The sequence below is a fragment of the Artibeus jamaicensis genome, unplaced genomic scaffold, assembly GCF_021234435.1.
Source record: "Artibeus jamaicensis isolate MK-2021 breed Jamaican fruit bat unplaced genomic scaffold, CSHL_Jam_final scaffold_916, whole genome shotgun sequence".
NCBI lineage: Eukaryota > Metazoa > Chordata > Mammalia > Chiroptera > Phyllostomidae > Artibeus > Artibeus jamaicensis.
This window is the reverse complement of record NW_026522059.1, coordinates 43744665-43763767: the sequence shown is the minus strand read 5'-3', so window position 1 is coordinate 43763767 and position 19103 is coordinate 43744665. Positions and strand designations below refer to the sequence as shown.

The 19103-nt window shown below is 41.6% G+C and overlaps 1 protein-coding gene across 2 annotated transcripts in view; it reads right to left on the bottom strand.

The window, feature by feature from the left end:
* Positions 1–16853: 16853 nt before the first annotated feature.
* CA8 (carbonic anhydrase 8) overlaps positions 16854–19103 on the bottom strand; it is a 101332-nt gene continuing 99082 nt past the window's right edge. The window contains exon 8 of one of the 2 annotated variants that reach the window (XM_037167512.2): positions 16854–18526. The gene's annotated coding sequence lies outside the window, so the exon portion shown is untranslated. The remainder of the gene's footprint in view (positions 18527–19103) is intronic. The other variant, XM_037167503.2, reaches the window with a different exon arrangement.

Below are 19103 nucleotides of genomic sequence, written 5' to 3'. Positions count from 1 at the left end.
TTATAATATTCTCTACTATATTCCCTATGTTGTACTTTACATACCTGTGATCATTTTGTAACTACCAATTTATACTCCTTAATCCCTTCCTTTAGAGAGTAGTTTTGGGTTTTGGTGGAAAATAATTAGAATAAACAGAAAACCAATAACCACAGCATGAGTTCAGTCAAGTCTTCCATGGATTTAGAATTGGGTTAAGAATCCCTATTTGCCAAATGCTAAGTGACAGAGCAAGGACGCCATTAATCTATTTGGTTCCAAAGCTTGCATTCCTTCCACTTAACACAGGACATTGCTTGTTGAACACTGCATCCTGTACACAATTCTAGAATGAGTAAAACACAGTGGAAGCCAAACTCAACACAAGCCCTAAAGTGAAGGATTACACTTGAGATAAATTGATTGATGAACTATAATGGTAGAGCGTTATTTTTCATTATTCCAAACGAGGTACTTCCAGGTTGTGCACCTGAGTGAATAAACCCAGCACACTGCAGGAGGCAGCCCGACAGTGTGGGTGGACCACAGCTGAGTGGGCAGCGCTTACAGCTGTTTCATCGCCTCTGGTCAGTGGGTATCTCGTTCATGGATCCTGAGATTACCTGTGAATATACCTTGCCATTTTGCCAACTATAATGAAAGGAAAATGAGGGCAGATCTGGATCAAACATACAAGTAGGTGAGTGAAGAAGGGAACTGAACAACCTGGTACTCAAACTCCTGGTACCCTCAACAGGGACATAAGCACCTAAGTGATGAGAGCAGAATTTTTATTCATATTTTCAGGACCAAAATGCTGGCTCAAATCTCATCTGGAGTGTGTTTCTGTGCAGTCCTGCATTTATACTGAAATGTAAGCACCGGGGGGCAGAAGCTGATTCATCACACCCTCACTACTGTCTCCCCGACACCTAGAACAGCGCCTCCTAAGTAGAGACCCTCATAAATTTTGTTGAATCAATGTATGCTAGAGGCTGTGGGGGTATTATTTTTTCCTGTTGGTATAAATTATAAATATAATTCACTTGGAATAATGATACCTTCAAGCAGAAGACCACGATTCATGTTAAGAAGAGATCATCTTCCTATAACACATGAGAGCTTAAGCATACTTCCTTCACCCCAAGGTTTGTGGGGCTGCTCCAAGTCCTTCACCTCTGGTCACTGATGCACCCCATAGGTAATGCACATCACAGGTAGTGTATTTCATTTTCACCTGTCTGATGTCATCCAAGCATCACAACACATCTTTAAAGTGAACGTACTATTATTCCAATATCACCAGTAAAGAAACCAAATGGTCTGGTCAGGACTCCAAGTAAACAAAATGAAACTCATAAAGGAAAAAGAAAAAAAGTTTGATTCCATATAATTCAAATGTCTACAACTGGACCCACCTAAGTTCAGATGCAGTGACTCAAAACATATGGTCAGTGCCCGCCTATGTGGGCTCTTTCCAGCTCTGTGGGTTGAAATTTATTCTCAGGTAAGCTCATACTAGACAACTAAGTTAAGATCACCCTAATAGCTTGTGATCCTGGAGAATGGCTGACTTACTCCTCTTTCCAGAAAGCTCCAGCAAAATTTTCAGATTGGCCCACTTTGGGCCATGTGTCCCTCCCAGACTAATCACCATGGCCTCCAGGGCTGAGAGTTTGGACTGCCCAACCTGAGTCATATTAGGGAGGAAGTAAGGTATCAGCAACCTTCTCAGGTGGAGAGCGGTAAGTCCTAAAAGGAAATTGCTGAACAGACCAAATGTGATATGTCTCCAAAATACTAAAGCTCTGAAAAACTGTTACCAAACAAGAGGTCCCAGGGAGGGGGGCAATACAATATTTGGCCCACCTAGGGATGCCAAAAACTGCTATACAACAGGGGCCCCTCCCAAGGACAAAATACTAATATCTACTGGGCTCTTCTGTCCGCCGCCAATTGGAAAGACATCTCTCAATGCCAGAGATTTGTCAAAAGGAAACAAAATGTTTATTTAATGCTATTCAGGCCTAATGCCTCCACTAAAATATCAAAGTCCTTTAGGTTGTACACCTACACCCACACAGCTCTCCCTTCTCCCACTGTCCCAACTCTGGGTACCGTAAATCAGGAAAAGAGCACACATCTGTGTTTCAGGCCACTGGCACCGTCAGCTGTGTCACTGTGCAGGATCTCGAGTTAATCCAAAGTACTGTGGTACCCTCTCATGGTCCACTGGCAAGAGTTCTTTGTACCCAGTTCCAGTCAAAGTCTCTCTTGCTTTCCAGGCCACGTGGCCAAAGGGGGCACCCCAAAGCCGCCTGGGCCTCTTCTACCAAAGCTGCAGAGGTTCTCATTCCACCAAAAGCATGTGGCTTTCTTCTTCACCTGGCTGCAGGGATCTCCATTCTGCCCCAAACAGCGTGGCCCTCTCCTCACCTGGGCAGTTATCCCCTCATATCCCGGAGCCAGTCTTTTCCAAGCTCTCACACAGGCCTTCTCACTCAGGAGGGCAGCCCCTAGTTAACATCCTGGGTCCCAGCCACTCCCTTCTCCCCAGCTCCAAACTTGGCCACAGCTATTTAACATGTCTATGAAACCAGTTAAAGGTTATAGATATGTTAAATAATCATTCCAGAGGTTAGCTGCAAAACTGTTGCTATGCAAAACAGCTCTCAATGGCCCTGCTGCATTCGTCCCTTCCCCCTGCGGGGGGGGGGAGATGTTTGAGGACATCTTATATGTCTCTCCAATATTCCCATACACTTTGAATTCTGGACACCATTCCAAATCTTTTTTGGGGGGCCCCCCCTGGCTGCACTCTGTATCAAAACTACATACCATAAACAAAATTCCATACCCACTAAGGGGCTGAGCGCTCGAGTGCATAACACATAAATATTTACCAACTAAATGAAGCTGAGCCTGTGTTCTAACTGCCAAACCCACGCCCTTTTCACTGCACTTGGAGCCACCTATTGAGCAAAATACTGAACTGCCTCAAAATTCTCAAAGGGAATAGGGTTCACTGTGAGGACTGACATTTGAAACATACAATGGTAATTCACAGAAGAACATAAAATGGTAATTCATAGAAGAATAACAGTGCATGAGACTTCCCTATTGCTGAGAGCTTTCTATTACTCTTGGATGTAAGGATTTACTAATTGATCTTGCTAATACTTTGAAAATGAAGCATTTTCAGGGCACTCAGCCCACCAACATCAGAGGTAGTTTAGCTCGATAAGAATGATAGAATATACTCCCTTAGGAGACGAGGAACAGCACCATTATGCTGCTGCCATTGCTGCCTGGGCTTTCATCTATTGTGTCTCATGCCCCCTCTTTTTCTCAGATTCCATCAATAAGAATGCTTTATCTGAATTAGTGAGAAAATGAGTGGCCAGTGTCTGTAACATGTTTTCAAAAGCTGTTTTATCTTTTAAAAATCAAAATGATTTTTATTGTTCCTTCAAAGTGAACAAGAGACAAATCTGAACAGTATCAAGCATGAAGGGAGACATTTGCATTTATGCTCTGACACTGAGGTATTTTTCTGGTGTCAACAAACGGAAAGCTTCATTTTAAAAGTTGCCAGATTCCGCCTCAGCTTCATTATTCCATTGTGTCCCACTACAAAATGAAAAGAACAGATACTCTTTCTTTATAATCTAGGACTCCTGGGGAAAGATTGAGACATCTTGTCTGGCTTTGAGGTAAATGTGTGACTTTCATTAACATTAGCGGCTGTGCTTTGCAACTGAAAGAACACTCCGTGTTTTTAAATGCCTGAGTGATGATTCACACAAGCTGGAGAAAGCCTTTTTGTCTTACACCCACTGTTGCAGCACTAGGATTACGAATCACAGGAGGCTGTCCTTTTAAGACAGTTCATCCATCCACAGTCGCTCCAGAATGCTTGAGCAGAAAAAGATGTCATGGCAAAGCAATGCGATGTGCCGGGCCGGCTCGTCACTCCAACATTAAGGGAGAAGACTTTCAGGCAACACTCTTGTGAGGCCATTTAAAAAAAAAAGACTAAGATAATTGAAAAGACCAAGCTTCTTGGGGCTGTATATTTCCTCTGGTAGGTTTCAAGGAAAAGAAAAATAACAGTGTTGCTCCGGGGTTTGCAAAGGTCGAAGAAAACCCAATGAAATATGTGGCAACAACAACTAAAGCTATTTGTTAATCCTGCGTTTACGACATAAACAGAGTGACACTATTCTTTTTTTATGTTCACTCCTAAGTAAGAAAAATATATAACTTTATAACCTTTTAAGCAAAATAATTGTAGACGAGCAAGAGATATGAGTCGTTCTTAAAAGAGCCCATAAATCATAAAAATCCATCTTTCCAAGTAATGTTTGTGAGTTGCTAAAGAGATGAAGAGAAGTGACTGAAATTAATTCTAAAGACAAATCCCCACCGAAATGAGAAACAGTGCAGTAGCTCCCATTAAATGAAAAATCACTCATGTGGCATAAACTAGATAGAATGAATCAGTCCTATAAAGGGAATACAAATAATCAAAGGAGTTCTGTTTAAAAACACAAAGAGCCTTAGAAGACTGGATGCCGACAAGGTAAGGATGGGCGAGGCCAGAGCGACCCCATGGGTTTGCCAGCTCTCTTGGGCTTACTCTGAGTCTCCAGAGACTGAACGCCTCTCCATCTGTGGACCTCCCTCAACAACCAGCTGGTACCCTGAGCTCGCTGTGGGCAGGCAGAGGACCGTCCAGTGCCCGACTTCTCAACTTTGCCTTGCAGATGCCCATCTCCAAAGTCCCTTTAGGTTGTCCTATACTGCACGGGTCTGGAGAAAACAGAGACCTGCGAGCTTACAGAATTCTGAGGAGGAGCAGAGGGCCCTGGGTGTGTCACAGCTGACCCACGCATCCTCTTAAAGAACACTTTCAGAAAATAAAATAAGATCAAAAGCTAATAGGACAACCACATGTCCATTAGTTTTTACCAAGAAAACACACCCATCCTGAGTGTATGACCCCACACAAGTGTGTTGTCAACAAGTTGAAAAGAAAAAGGGTGATACGGCTTTAGGATAATATTAAAAGGTCAGAAGCTGCTGGGCGTTTTCCACATTGCAAATATTTTTACAGTGAATTCAGCACTGATTGCTAAGAAAATATGGGGTAAAATGTACACACACACACAAAGGTTTTATTTTTACATTTCAAAAAAAGGTAACTAAATTTGTAATTAGTCATTACTGAGGTTTGTTTGTGTTTGCTGGTAAATTCAGAATCTTTGATCTCATTGAGAAATCTGTCAGGCATCAAAGGCCTATGGAGATGCTCCGCTGTCATAGAGATTAAAACACAGTCCTTACCTCTGAGGTGTTTAAATGCTACCCGGGAGCATTGCCCACAAGCACAATAAATATTTTTAAGGACTATTTATAAGTAAGACTTTTAAAGAGAAAGAGATCATTAGGTTATACTTCTTGGAGCCTAAGGAGCAATGTAAAAAAATTGCAAATGACTCCCCACTAAAAAGTAAATGGAAGGGCAGCAGCTTAACTTGCATCTGGACACTTTCGGAGGGAAGAAGAGCTTGGGATGAGGTGGAGGAAGCAGCCTCAGACACCCGCTCTCAAGCCAGGAGGTAGCCATCCTGCCCGTCTACATTTTGGCCCCAGTCTCTCTCCACCTGCCCGTACTTCTCGGTGAAAGGCTTGTCTCCCTCCATTCTAACCCAGCAGAAGTAACATGGGGGCTAATCTCCAAAAAAACATCAGCCCACGTTTAAATCTCTTCTGCGCCCTGTTGTTGTCTCTGGTTGAGAGATGGGGCTGCAGGAGTTCCAGGTGGAACAGGAACATGCTGTTCTCTGGTCATGGCCACCCTCATGACCACATCAAAATTACAGTTAAATTACTGAACAGTCAACCTGGAGAACCATCTGAAGACTAGCTGCACAGAACTCCTACAACAGAGTGTAAAGAGGGAGCCATGCGGAGACTGGTAGGAGGGGCTGGTCCCACACTCACATGTGGTGGTTCAGAACCAAGAGAGATATCTCAGCTTCCAACGGAGGAGTCTCGGCCCCATACTGGGCTCCCCCCACCACTCCATCCACAGCACCAGTGCCAGGAGGAAGAGTCCTCTCAGCACCTGGCTGTGAAAAGCAGTGGGGATGCCCTCCAGGTGAAACAGATAGTGGCTGCAAACCCAAGCTTCTTCTTAAAGGGTTTGCACACAGACTCAGTCACTCACAAATACTCACCCTAAGCACCAGCAGGACAGCAGCTTAAAGGAGGCCAGAGCCAAAGCAGAGAAACTGCACCATGTGGCTGCAGGGCCAGGGCTGGAGGGACAGCCACCATTTTTCCAGTGTTGAGCCCTTCCCCTATGCAGCCTGCAGGCACAGGCAGGTCCAGGCAGGGGCCCAGTCTGAATCTGTATTGACCAGGTAAATAAGCACTGCTCGCCCCACCCTGGTGACTCCCTGGGAGAAAAATGGCTGTGTGTTCTTTACCCTTCAGTATCTCCATGTCTACAGCAGTGCCTCCTACTTCAGTACTCAATAATTAACTTTCACCTGGCTGGTGTAGCTCAGTGGATTGAGTGCGGGCCTGCGAACCAGACGATCGCGGTTCGATTCCCAGTCAGGGCACATTTGTGGGTTGCGGGCCAGTTCCCAGCAGGGGCCAGTTCCCAGCAAGGGGTGCACCAGAAGCAACCATACATTGATATTTCTCTCCCTCTCTCCTTCCCTTCCCCTCTAAAGGTAAATAAATACAAAAAAATTCTTTAAAAAAAAAAATTAACTTTCTTTCCTATAAATAAAGGTCAAACTTCATATTACAGCTCTCAAAGTACTCCATCTGATTCCTTTTCCCTGCCTTTTATCTTAACATATCTCACTTTCTCATGCATACTTAGATTCAGCTAAAATGTCAATTCAACCATGTATTGGAGCACCTGTTTCAGCCTCCTCACACCTGTTCCCCTGCTGGTCTGCACACCGGGGGGGGTCCCTTCTCCTCACCCGCCTCTCCAACTTCCCAACTTTCAACTCTTATGCCCACCTTCCCCATGAAACATTTATTGCTGAGCTCAGGTTGTTCGTTTTATCTTTTTGACCATATAATTTGTGCCATGATGCTCTGAATTATACTGAGATTTCCTTACCATCAGCACACGAACTGACACAGAGTAAGAACTCAATGAGCATTTGTTGAATACACAAATGACACACCCTGTCCCCCTCACTGCCAAGGGAGAAATGTCAGACATTAGCAATGATGTTTAATTAGCAGCAATAGAGAAGGAAGAAGAGAAACAAAGTTAGAGGCAGGAGCTTCATTACTGCACTTGGCTTTGCCCACCTTTCCCAGGCCACCTTCAGACATCCTCTGCATACCCCTTCCGCTGTCCACCAGCCACCGCATCTGTGGCTACACATACCGCTCACCAGAACACAGCATCTCCATCAGAACATGCATTGTGTGACAGACCACTGCAGACTATCAGACAAGGACTACATAAAATCCTCATAATGGGCATTTGCAACTCCAGCAACACAGAAACCTGAATTTAATTCTATTTTCTGCTTCAGAGTGAGCCTGGCTGTCTCCCCGGAGGCTTCTCAGTGAGCAGCAGCCCCCATGCCTCCAGGGACTTAGGGACCTCTGTCATCTGGACTGCTCTCCAGAATTCCCCACACCTCCAGAACTGGACAATGCATCAGTCAGGCACATCCATGAAAACACTTTGCTTCAGGACTAATTCCATAATAATACGGGGGGACATTTGTTAAGTATTTCTGATGAGTGAAAGTTGAAGCACATGTATAATAACATATCGCTATATAAGCTTCACTTGTCCTGGCTAGAGATTTCACATGTAAATAAATGGAATGTGTATGTTGAGAAAACGTATCAATGCTGATTAGTGAACAGGAGTTCTGTGTTATAAATTTGTAAAAGAGTAAAATAGTGGTTCAACCAGGTGGGGTTAATTAGGGATGTGGGGGCAGTGTGTTAACTACTGTGCACCCACACACACACTCTGGCTCACTTCCCACACTCTGACATCCTGTCCAAGAAGTGACTTGTCCATTGTGTAAATGATGAGAGTTCTAGCCCCCGAGTGACCCTCTAGTCTGTCTGTCACCTAATTCTGTGCTCAGTGCACCGCTGCAAAGAGCCCTGCCCATTTCCTAACAACGTAATTCAATAATTCAGTAATTGCTCATTTTTACAACCTTGTCTAAAATCCAGTTAAAACAAAACTCTTAAAATTTTAATGTACTAGAACTAAATCAAATTCAGTAGCTTATGATCCCTGTGAATCAAATGACCATCTAGTTTATCTGCTTCTGAGTAGCTTGCTAGAATGTTCTCTGGTAGAAAGTTGGAAAGTTCTTCTTAGTGTTGCATATAATGTTCCTGGTGGCTGAAGGCCACTGAAAATCCACCTCTGTGTACACACTGAAATAAAGCAAATAGTCCACATGTTGCATTTGTCTGCCTTTGGTGCTCTAACATTAGGAAACAGTCTGCTTTGTCAATGGAGAGAGGCAATCGAAGAGCTTACTCTCATTCACCCATCTGGCCCTAAGAGATGCCTCATTAATATGGGCAATGAACAGTCCACACACACGAGGTCCAAATGCTGACTCTCCATTAGAAGCAAAAGTGATGAGTGTTTTAAAATAAAGAGCAAAAACTGTTGATATTTAGTAGGCATAGGAAGTTCTCCAGACACCAACAATTCCATTTACTTTCACAGTGTTTTCAACTCTTTCTTATCTAAGTGGCTGATGGTTTTCAAGCCACTTAAAAGCTAAACATTCTTTCAATTTCCATTTGAGATAAGAAAAGGTCTGAGTGCTTAACCTAATAATTATCTAGCACACATAAAACTGGAAATGAATCGATTAGATAATTACACTCCGTGTTACCCAGATTTCATGGTACTGCATAGGACGCCTGGTATATTGTGTGGGATTGTGGGAGTTTTTTCCAGTCATATTCCAAGCAAAAACCGGCCTTTTACAACCAGAATGGCAATAAGTGTGACAATAGCATTACATTTTGGAAAATGCTGATGTCACTGGAGCGAAAGAAGTTCCTTTAGAGGACACAGATGGAGCCCACAGGACAGAGAAAGGGAGAGAACTATGGCTTTATGCTGCCATTTTCATCGACAAGCCAGTGTGGCCGCCATCACTGCACAGAACTCTAGGGATAGAGGGGAGGCTTCCAAAGGAATCCACTGAAAAAGTCTCAGGACCCCCAGACAGCACTCAGAGCAACTACATCAGCTGAAAACTAAGGATCAGTACTGAGGAAAAACGGTTGGCTTGGAAGAGAACAATCAGCAGCCCAAGGGAAGGATCCAAAAAGAACCACATTTCCTCACTTTCCCACAATGCATCAGGACTAGTAACACTTAGTGAAGAGGAACTGCAGGTTTGTACCTGAACACACTGTATTGTCTTTATAGTCGGTTGTGTGTAAGTAATGGGTATGACTACTTTTATCAGCTTGAGCATCAACGATAGTCACATTGCTCTTATTTATTTAATGAGGCACTTGTCCCTCCATATACCCTCATTAGCAGGAAGTCTAAGACCCATCTTGGAGGTGTCTCTCTTCCCAAAGCTCTCCAGGTACCTGGCATTTTCAACAGGAGCCAGTCTAATCACTGCTGCATTATTGCCCCCAGGGCCCTCAGGGTGCTCATGTTTGACCTGTGATCTGCAGCTGAGGGGTAAGAAGGTCCTGACAAGATTCCTGTCTCAGTCCCCAGAATGCTGGAACCAGTTCTAACCCATAACCCTTAACTTTATTTAGCATTCATTAGGCGTCTCAGGGCCGGCCTGCCTCTCCACACGTGGGGCGCTACATTGACTGGGTTTTGGGGAGCCCTTCCCAAGTAATGAACTCACACAGGTTTCTGAACTTCAAAACTCATACAAGATTCCTGGTTCCCTCACTCCCATTAGGACTCTATCTTCCTACAGAAACAGCTTCAACTCCCCAGAGTTCTCCATACCCAAGAGAGGTCCTCTTTATCAAAGTCAAAACTCATCCCTGTGCCTCTCATCCAAGCAAGGAGTGCCTAGTTACCTACATTTTCATCTCTAAGAGGGAAGTGATACTCCTCTCCCTAAACTTGAGCATGTGCTAAGTTAGGCATATCCTGCAGAGAGGGGTCCCTGTCTGTCTGTACAGAGAGCTTATGGTGGAGCCAATGGCCACAGGAGTGACTGTCTTTGGAAAAAGGAAAAATGGAGTGAGAAAGAAGCCAGGTGACTGAATTGGGCAATCCTAACCCAGCAGCCTGGAGCTCTTGGCCACTGGCAGTGCGAAGTCCCTCCTTTACCCATCAACGCATGGACCTGCCAGTCATCACGAAGGGAATACGGAACCACGAGGATGGTCTATTCCATTTTTGTGACAGAGCTAATCAATCCATGTCACAAAGTGAGGCAATAAAAGCATGAGACAGTTCTAGTTCTTTAGTCTTTATATCTTTCTCAGTGTCATGAGAGATTTTAATGTTTACTCTTTTGCCATATTGTTATTAGAGTTAGGTAAAACCCACTTCTCAGTTCTGAATGAAGAATCAAAAGCTATGATTGCCTGGCTGGTGTAGCTCAGTGGATTGAGTGCGGGCCTGGGAACCAGGCAACCACGGTTCGATTCCCAGTCAGGGCACATGCCTGGGTTGCAGGCCAGTTCTCTCCCTCTCTCCTTCCTTTCCCCTCTAAAGATAAATAAATAAAATCTTTAAAAAAAAAAAAAAAGCTATGATTGGATGTCATCACTGTCAATCATCTTGGATATGAAATAAGATCTGGGGAGATCAGCGTAGCCCTGGGATACTGGAAGGCTGAACACAAATGTCCACTGCAATGTGTCTAGGAAGAGTGGAAAATGGATTGGCAAGCGGAGGTCATCAAGCAGCCTACCCACTCAATGCTCATCAGCAACACAAGGGCAAGGATGGCTCCTGCCCCTTCATCACTATCGCTATCCCCCAGCACAGTGTCTGGAACTGTTTTAAGTGCTCAACAAACAGTTGCTGAATGAGTGAATAAATACTTTTATAAAATATGAGTATATGGTAAAACGAACTTTCTAATGATCTAACATCCCTATCGATGATGGAATAATAAGAGCACTTATTCAGATATTCCCATGACTGCTAAAATAATGAAAACAAACACCTTAAGATTTGAGTATTGAGATTAAAGTTGAAGAAACTGAGGCTCAATGAGATTAAATACAGTGACCAAGGCCACACATTGCTGGCAACACTCATATCGAGGATTCAAATCAATCAGTCTGGCTTCCATCTGTGCCTTGATGCTCTAAAATTCCCACCATCTGGCCACATGACATGATGTGAGCACAAGAGTCTACTGCCTGGAGCTAATTACAAAACTTTGCCCCAAAACGGATGTTATGAATAATCTCTCAAGGGTGTCCAACTTTTCAGCATCTCTGACAGAGGAAGAGGAAGAGTTGTCTTGGGTCACACATTAAATACACAAACACTAATGAAAACTAATGAGCAAAAAAAAAGGTTTTAAATAAATTTACAATTTTGTGTTGGGCCACATTCATAGCCACCCTGGGCTGCAGGTTGGACATCCCTGAAAGGTACTGCCCTGTATCAACGACAGCCATTGCTCCACTACAGGTCTGGCTTCATTGAAATTCTCTGCTCCTTTTGTGAAGTCTTCAGAGCTCCTTTTGTTTCTGCACTTACAGTTACATTGTCTTATTACAGGTCACTTTCTGCTCAGAGGCACTTCTGCCCTCCAGGTGGCTGTATGGTGGCTCTTTTTTCATGTTTCAGCTGGAGGAGATACGCCATAGGTTCCCACTGTTTATTCTTCCTGACTCGTAAGGAGATGGTGGAAACTAATGCTGCTGGGAAAGTTTGTTTTGTTAAGAGTGTTGTGCAACCCTCTGAAATATCTTAATGAAATTCAGAATAAAAATAATTCTTGGTTGAATGCATAGGTTGGACCACACATAATATTGGACACATTTTTTCTTTCTGGTCCAAAAAAGGAAAGATGATTTCCTTTAGCTGATCAGATGACAAAATTAAGAAATACCAGAAATCAATAATGTCATCTTAACTGGCCTGTTTTTAAAAGGTAATTTAGAAAAAAAGAAGGAAAAAGTCTTTTCTGTATTAAAAGCTTAAAATAATAGAGTGCCTTTGATCATTAAAATATATTTAATACAAATACATGAGATGGTAAAAATACAGACCAATTGTCAATAATCCAGGTGTAAGAAAAGGCCTCCGAGGCTGGTATTGAAAGAGCTTTCTGCCGTGGCTGGTGTAGCTCAGTGGATTAAACATGGGCCTGTGAAGCAAAGGGTCACTGGTTCAATTCCCAGTCAGGCACATGCCTGGGTTGCAGGCCCGGTCCCCAGTAGGGGACACAAGAGAGGCAACCACACATTGATGTTTCTCTCCCACTCTTTCTCCTTCCCTTCCCCTCTCTCTAAAAAGAAATAAATAAAATTTATTAAAAAAAAAAAAAAAAGAGTGTCCTCTTGCCAAAGTTGTGTAAGTTAGCATGGTGGATCTTACGAACACAAGGCCAGAGCCTGCACTGAGGGTCAGAACTGCACTGAGAAATAATGGCACAGTCAATACCCATAAAACGTTTTCAATACGGACTTTTGTGCAAGAGCTGACAGTAATAATGGTCCTAAGCTATGTGGGGTGGTCTGTTCCCTGGAATTAATTGCTCCCCTGATACTTGCCTCTTACAACAGAGTACCACTCAGGACACTTTCATAAATGAGGAAATCAGCTCTTTGGTGCTCTAGAAGCATGAATTCCTCTTCCTGGGAAGATCAATTTACCCACAAGAACTGTATTCACATTTCCTTCCTGTGGACTTAGAAAACAAAAAAGTATAGAATTATAGGCTTTTCTTAGCTGGCCCCTGTTTTTCCCAAACTGCTTCACATTTCTGGTTTATGTGTGAGGGCTGGGCCTGTGCAGCGGGGTGGCTGTGCCAAAGACCAGAGGCCGCTCCCTTTCTGCAAACCCATGGTAAGAGTCTTCACTAGACTTGCAGGTGAATTTTTTTAATTCAAATATATTTATTAAATATTTGGAACTATTTCGCATAAATACAATTTCTCAATATGAGTAGAAAAAAGGGGAAGGGAACCATGTATGTTACAGGGATTTTTGTATTAAGATTATTTCATTCAAATGAGATTTGCTCAAAAAAATATTTGCAAGGAAACTTATTTAATATGACTGAAAATCGCAAGGGGTCAATTTTCATTCCAGTCTTGTGCTATAATAATACTGTAGATTTCCATTATGCCATAAAGAAGCATCTTGATGTTATAAAAGATAAAATGTTTTTTGTGCAATGTATAACTTTGATCTGCATTTTATAAAAAAAATACCTTTGAGCCAGATTCTAATATAATTTTGCAGGAAAATTCCTATTGAGGCTGTCTGATGCCAATATAATTTGAAAGCAATTAAAGTTTAACAAAGGAGTTGTGCCGTAGAGTTATTCTGGAAATGAATCAGGCCCAAAGGAAATGAAACAAGCATATTCAGGTCTTTGGAACAGCTCTAAGAAAGTTCTTAAGTTCTACCAACTCACAAAAACTCTAGTGTTCCAGTTGGAGAGTAAAAGCATTACAAGGCAGCAATTTATGCAGTTTTGCCTAAGTTTCAGACATTGAAAAGTTTCTTAAAACTCAATAGCATCATTCCCAAATGGGTATGCATTCCTGTACAGCTCAAAGTATAAAACTTCTAGTATGCCTTATTAAAATGTAATCTAAGTCTGCCATGACACACAATTTCCAATTTAACGTCCTTTCTTCTGTATTGTTTCTATCTTCCTTTAAAAACGCCTGTAGGGTCTTGCCACCTCATTATCTCAGCGAGAGCCGGTTAAGAGTTTCATACCAGAAGCAGTGCAGGAAACAACTCTAAACAAAAGAAGGAAACATAGAAAAAAAGGAAAGAATGTTTCCTGTGTACATAGCTTTAAGGGCTGCACTACATCATCAGTGTATAATGCCTCTTCTTTTTCATTATTCTCTATACCATGACCCAAGATAATATTCTGCAATAAATTAATAGAGGCTGCTTTAGTCAATATTTGCTCTATTAATATTGTCCAGTAGAAGTGGGTAGATGCTAAGGAAAATGAGGTTTTCTGGATGTCTATTTGAGCACTTGCCATCTTGGAGTTAGTTAAGTTAACAGAGTTAAGATCTGAAAAGCATTAATCAGCACATACTAATTAACTGTTTTAATTAATTAATTAGAGAAATAAAATGATGAAATTGAAGTGCAAAGTTACTCAATAAGTTAATGACTGATATGTCAACTTCATTTTCATTATAAGAAACTTTAAATTATAAAATAGCATGAGTCTACCCTTAATTAAAATGTTGATATTTAAAACAAAATTTCGAAAAATGTGCTTATTCAAGTGAAAATTTCGAAAGAAAATTGATAGCCTGAAATTTTGAGTAACATTCTCCCTAAATGATAAAGTTACATCTAGAATGTCACCACGAAGAGCCCCACAGACCTGCTGCCCCCAGCAAAACAACCATAAATGGTAAAATAAAAAGAAATATAAAGTGTCTGGAAATTCTCCTAAGAACATACAGCAAGTGGAGAAACAATTACTGAAGAAAATCTTCTGAATTTCAGTAAGAATAATGTTCAGATTCTGAGCCTGAAACCCAACCTTCTCTTCCCCTCCCCCAGCTTGGCATGATGAAATCTCCACTCTAGGTGGGTATGGCCAAGAAAATGGGGCTTTTTTACCTAGGCCCCCAATCAAGGAATACTAAAAAGGCTACAGAGGCTGAATCCTGGGGACAACTAAGAGGTCAAGGGACTCTTCTTCCACCCAGCCCCGCTCAGAGAGCAGAGGTTCTGCCGAGCACACATGGAGTGCTCTCCTAGATAAACCTATGCTCGGCTGTAAAACAAGACAACAAATTGAAAAGGACTGAAATCGTGCAAAGTACACCCTCTGACCACAGTGCAAGGAAACTCTACATCAATAATAGAAATCTGGGAATTCATGAATATGTGGAAATTAAGCAACACATGCCTAAAGAGCCATTGGGTCAAAGAAGAAATCACAAGGCAAGTTAGAAAATATTTTGAGTCAAATGAAAACAAGAATATAATGTACCAAAATTTATAGGATGCAGCTAAAGCAATGTTTAGAGAAAAATTCATAACAGTAAATGGCTGTATTAAAAATGATCTCAAACCAAAAGCCTAACCTCTCACCTTTAGATACTCAAAAAGGACAAATTAACCCCAAGCAAGTGGAAGGAAGGAAGTAAATAAGATTAGAGCAGAACTTAACTGAAATAGAGAATAGAAACACAATAGAGAAAACCAGCAAAGTCAGATGTTGGTTCTCTAAAAGGATAAACAATATTGGCAAGCTTTCAGCTAAACTTACCAATGAAAAAACAGAAGACAAATTATCTTAACTGACAATGCTGCTGAGAACAATACAACTTTACACACGATTGGGCGCATTAATTACCATGAATCAGAGGTGATTTTGGATGTGTAAGTGATGTGGGAAAACACCTCCATTTGTCGTCTTTTCTTCCTTTGTTGCTGTGGAGAGCAGGACTGAACTAAGATGCTGTGGAGGGAAGCCGTGTTTAGAGCATGCGCAGGACAATGTGGTCAACACGTGCTTACCTGAAGGGTGACACCGCCCTCTCAGAGCCTGCGCAGTAGAGCAACATAAACCACATGTGCTTATTGAAGTTACATAAAACAGTATTTGTTCATCAGAAGCTGATACAACATTGCCTCACCTAAGAGTATATAAGCAGAGGACTTCAGACTTGGATGACGCATCCAGAGAGCGAATCACCTTGAGACGTCCTGCATGTTCTGGTGGAGAGAGATCTCTCCACCAGAGTCTGGTCCCTTTGACTCTGTCTTTGAAGACAGCGACCACCCAGCTGCCTCCCAGATCAGACCTTCTCTGGACTCTTGGGACTCGGGCTCATTATCCCCCAGTTCTCTCATGTGATATTTTTACTATTTCTGTTATTGCTCTTGCTCGATTGTTAGTGATTGAGATTGAACCCGCATCAATAAAAGCTGACTAAATAGCATAGTTACCTTTGTTGACCCATTGTTATACCTTGGCCTGGTGTTGTCTATAGGGCTGGTGGCCTCACGGGTGGCCAGGCGACTCTGGTCCATGAGGAAAGGCTAGAGGCTGACTTATGGGAAAGACTATAGCGTGATTACACATAAGGTTACAGTATCTCTCGGGACAGCTAGGTGAACAAAATCTACCCTAAGTTAAATTTCCGAACCTTTGAAAACCTGGCATTTATCCTTGACTCCCACCCACCCCCTGCCACACACACAGGACACTCCTACTTTAGGAGGCTTCTTCCGCCATTTCAGGGTCTCTTACAAACCTTTCACTTTTCTTCCCCAGGCCACCGTCAAAACAGAACAGATTTGATATCAGTTGTTTGTACTTTTGCTAATGGACAGATTACATTTTTGAATTCTTTCCTACAAAAGCATCACTACAAACAGCATTCATAGTACGACTCTGAGGTACCTAACTACAGAAAGTAGGGTTTTCCATATTAAAGAATGTTAAGCTTCCACAAGATCACACCAGTGGATACCAGACACTTAACCAAGTAGTTCACTTCAGTTTTTTGACTCAGAAAATATACAGCAAATAAATGTGATTCCTCTATTTAAAATAAATATATATACATGTATACACATTACAGAGGAAAAAGGAAAATATGGGAAATTCAATATGACCTTGAAAGTCATGTGAATTCATTTTTCTTATGTTTATTTTGTATTTTTAAGGGACAGATGGTTGGAGACTACAAGACATATCAAAAGTTAGGTCCAGGGACAGCCCTTGGCTGCTCAGGAGCAGAGAAGCCAGGTGCCTGTGAGCCATTTGGGTCCAGGGCCTGAACATGGGGTCAGCCCAAGGAGTAGGGCAGTGCCATTTGGCTTGTCCTTCATGAAAAGCTTCAGAGTTTTTTTGATGTGGACTGCAAATGAGGCTACACCTGCAGCCGGTGCTAAATGAGTGGTTTATCAGTTCTTTCAGATATCAATGTTTATATATGCCACAGTTTTTGTAACCATGCATTGTCATTTCTTCACGTCTGTACACATACAAGGAACACTGGAAGGAAGAATGCAGGGCTTGCCTCTGCCTCTCAGAGCTCTGCCTGACGCCGCCCTGATGTGGTCCAGGCAGCCAGGCACCCAGTCCTTCACGAGACTTTGCTGCCCCTCACTCTGCCAGAGCCCTCGCGATTTCTCTCCCAGCCCCAGGCTCCACCATGAACCTGCCACCCAGTTCTGATTTCAAGGACACTTGGTGTGATTTTTATCTGAATTTAATGTTGTCATTATTACAACCTCTACCCACCACCTCTAAAATTTCTCAGCACATGCCTGTTCCACCTTTATTATTTCTGTTGTAACTTAGATATTTTGCATCACGCAAATCCCTCCACATCGGGAGTATGTTATTGAAGTTAATAGTTTTACAACAGTAATTATAACAACAAATATTTATTAAGTAACTTGTTTTGCACCAGGCACTCTACTGTTTTACACACATTATCACATTCTGTCACACTTAACTGTATATAAGCATATGCTTGAATTTGTCAGTAGCGCTTAAAATTAATTAAAATAAAGATATTGTTGGTCATCTTGGAAAGAAACATCTCAATATACTGAAAACATGAAATCCACAGAACAAAATATTTTGAAGTCTTACAAAATGTACAATACTAAATTATTACAGGGATACCATTAAATTTATGTTGCTATCGTGTCCTAGAAACTGCAGCATCTAATATATCAAATAAATGATTACAATCATATCTTCAAATAAATCCTTTTACTAAGAAAGTAATATATAAAGTGAGTATTATGTTTTTGCATTAACTTCCCAACTGTTTTCCATAATAACAAACCAGCCAGGCATCAATTATGGTACAGGGGCTGAAAAATAACATGAGATACGATTTTTACTAATCCTTTACATTCCACTTTGAAGCTGTACGCTGTTCTTGATCAAAACTCTTATTTTATTATCAGGAATTACATTATTCTCCAAAGGAGTGAATTTTCTGCTGGAGACAGGAAATGAAGGACTGCTAATGCTGAAAATGTATTTTTCCTGTCTCGACATTACTACATGATATATATTCATATTAATAACAACTCTGAAACCTAGTTTCATTTCTTCTACATGTAAGCAATAAACAGTGTGTGCAAAACTATGAATACTACCAGCAGTGATGTGGATATATAATACAGAGTTTCTCCAGAATGTACAGCCATTTCCAATATTTCATTAGAGCATTGTACAGGCAACTGCCACTGATGTCCATCAGAGCTGGATTAGATGAAGAGAAACAATGCAGGCTTTCAGGAAAAGCCGGAGCTGCAGCTCAGAAGTATCCATTTCTCATCCAAGGGCACTATACGACCACTGTCTTCCTCCTTTATGCAAAAAGAATGAGTCGATTATGTTATTGACATTCCTCCCCAGCAGGCTGAAACATCTTTTTACAGTTCAATAAGAGATAGTAAAAACAAAAAGTTCATAAAAAAATAGAGAAATTTCAAAATATCTTCATGCTCAAGTTTGTCACCTCTGCAAATTTTCTACAGTCTACCATAATTTTAATTGGTGTGGCAGAATCTACTTATGCAAAATGTCATAGCAATAAGTATTTTATACCAAAATAAATAATGTGGGAACTATTTTCTAAACAAAAATTTACATATGATGTTTGATAATAAAATAAAGCTTTCAGCTACCACCATTAATTTTCTGTTTAATAATCACTGATGATAACAACTTGGGCACAAGGAAGGCCACTTCATCCTGGTCTCCAAATGACTTTACAATTCTATTAAGGAAATGGATAAATAACAAACAGAGAATAATACATGTATAAAAGAGTACTTTGTGAGAGCATGAGTTTCCCGTTGAGGAAAATGACATCTGCTTTTAGTTTAACAGCAGCCCCTCCTGTGGCCCAGGACGGGGGGGTGCTGAAACTGACACCTTCAC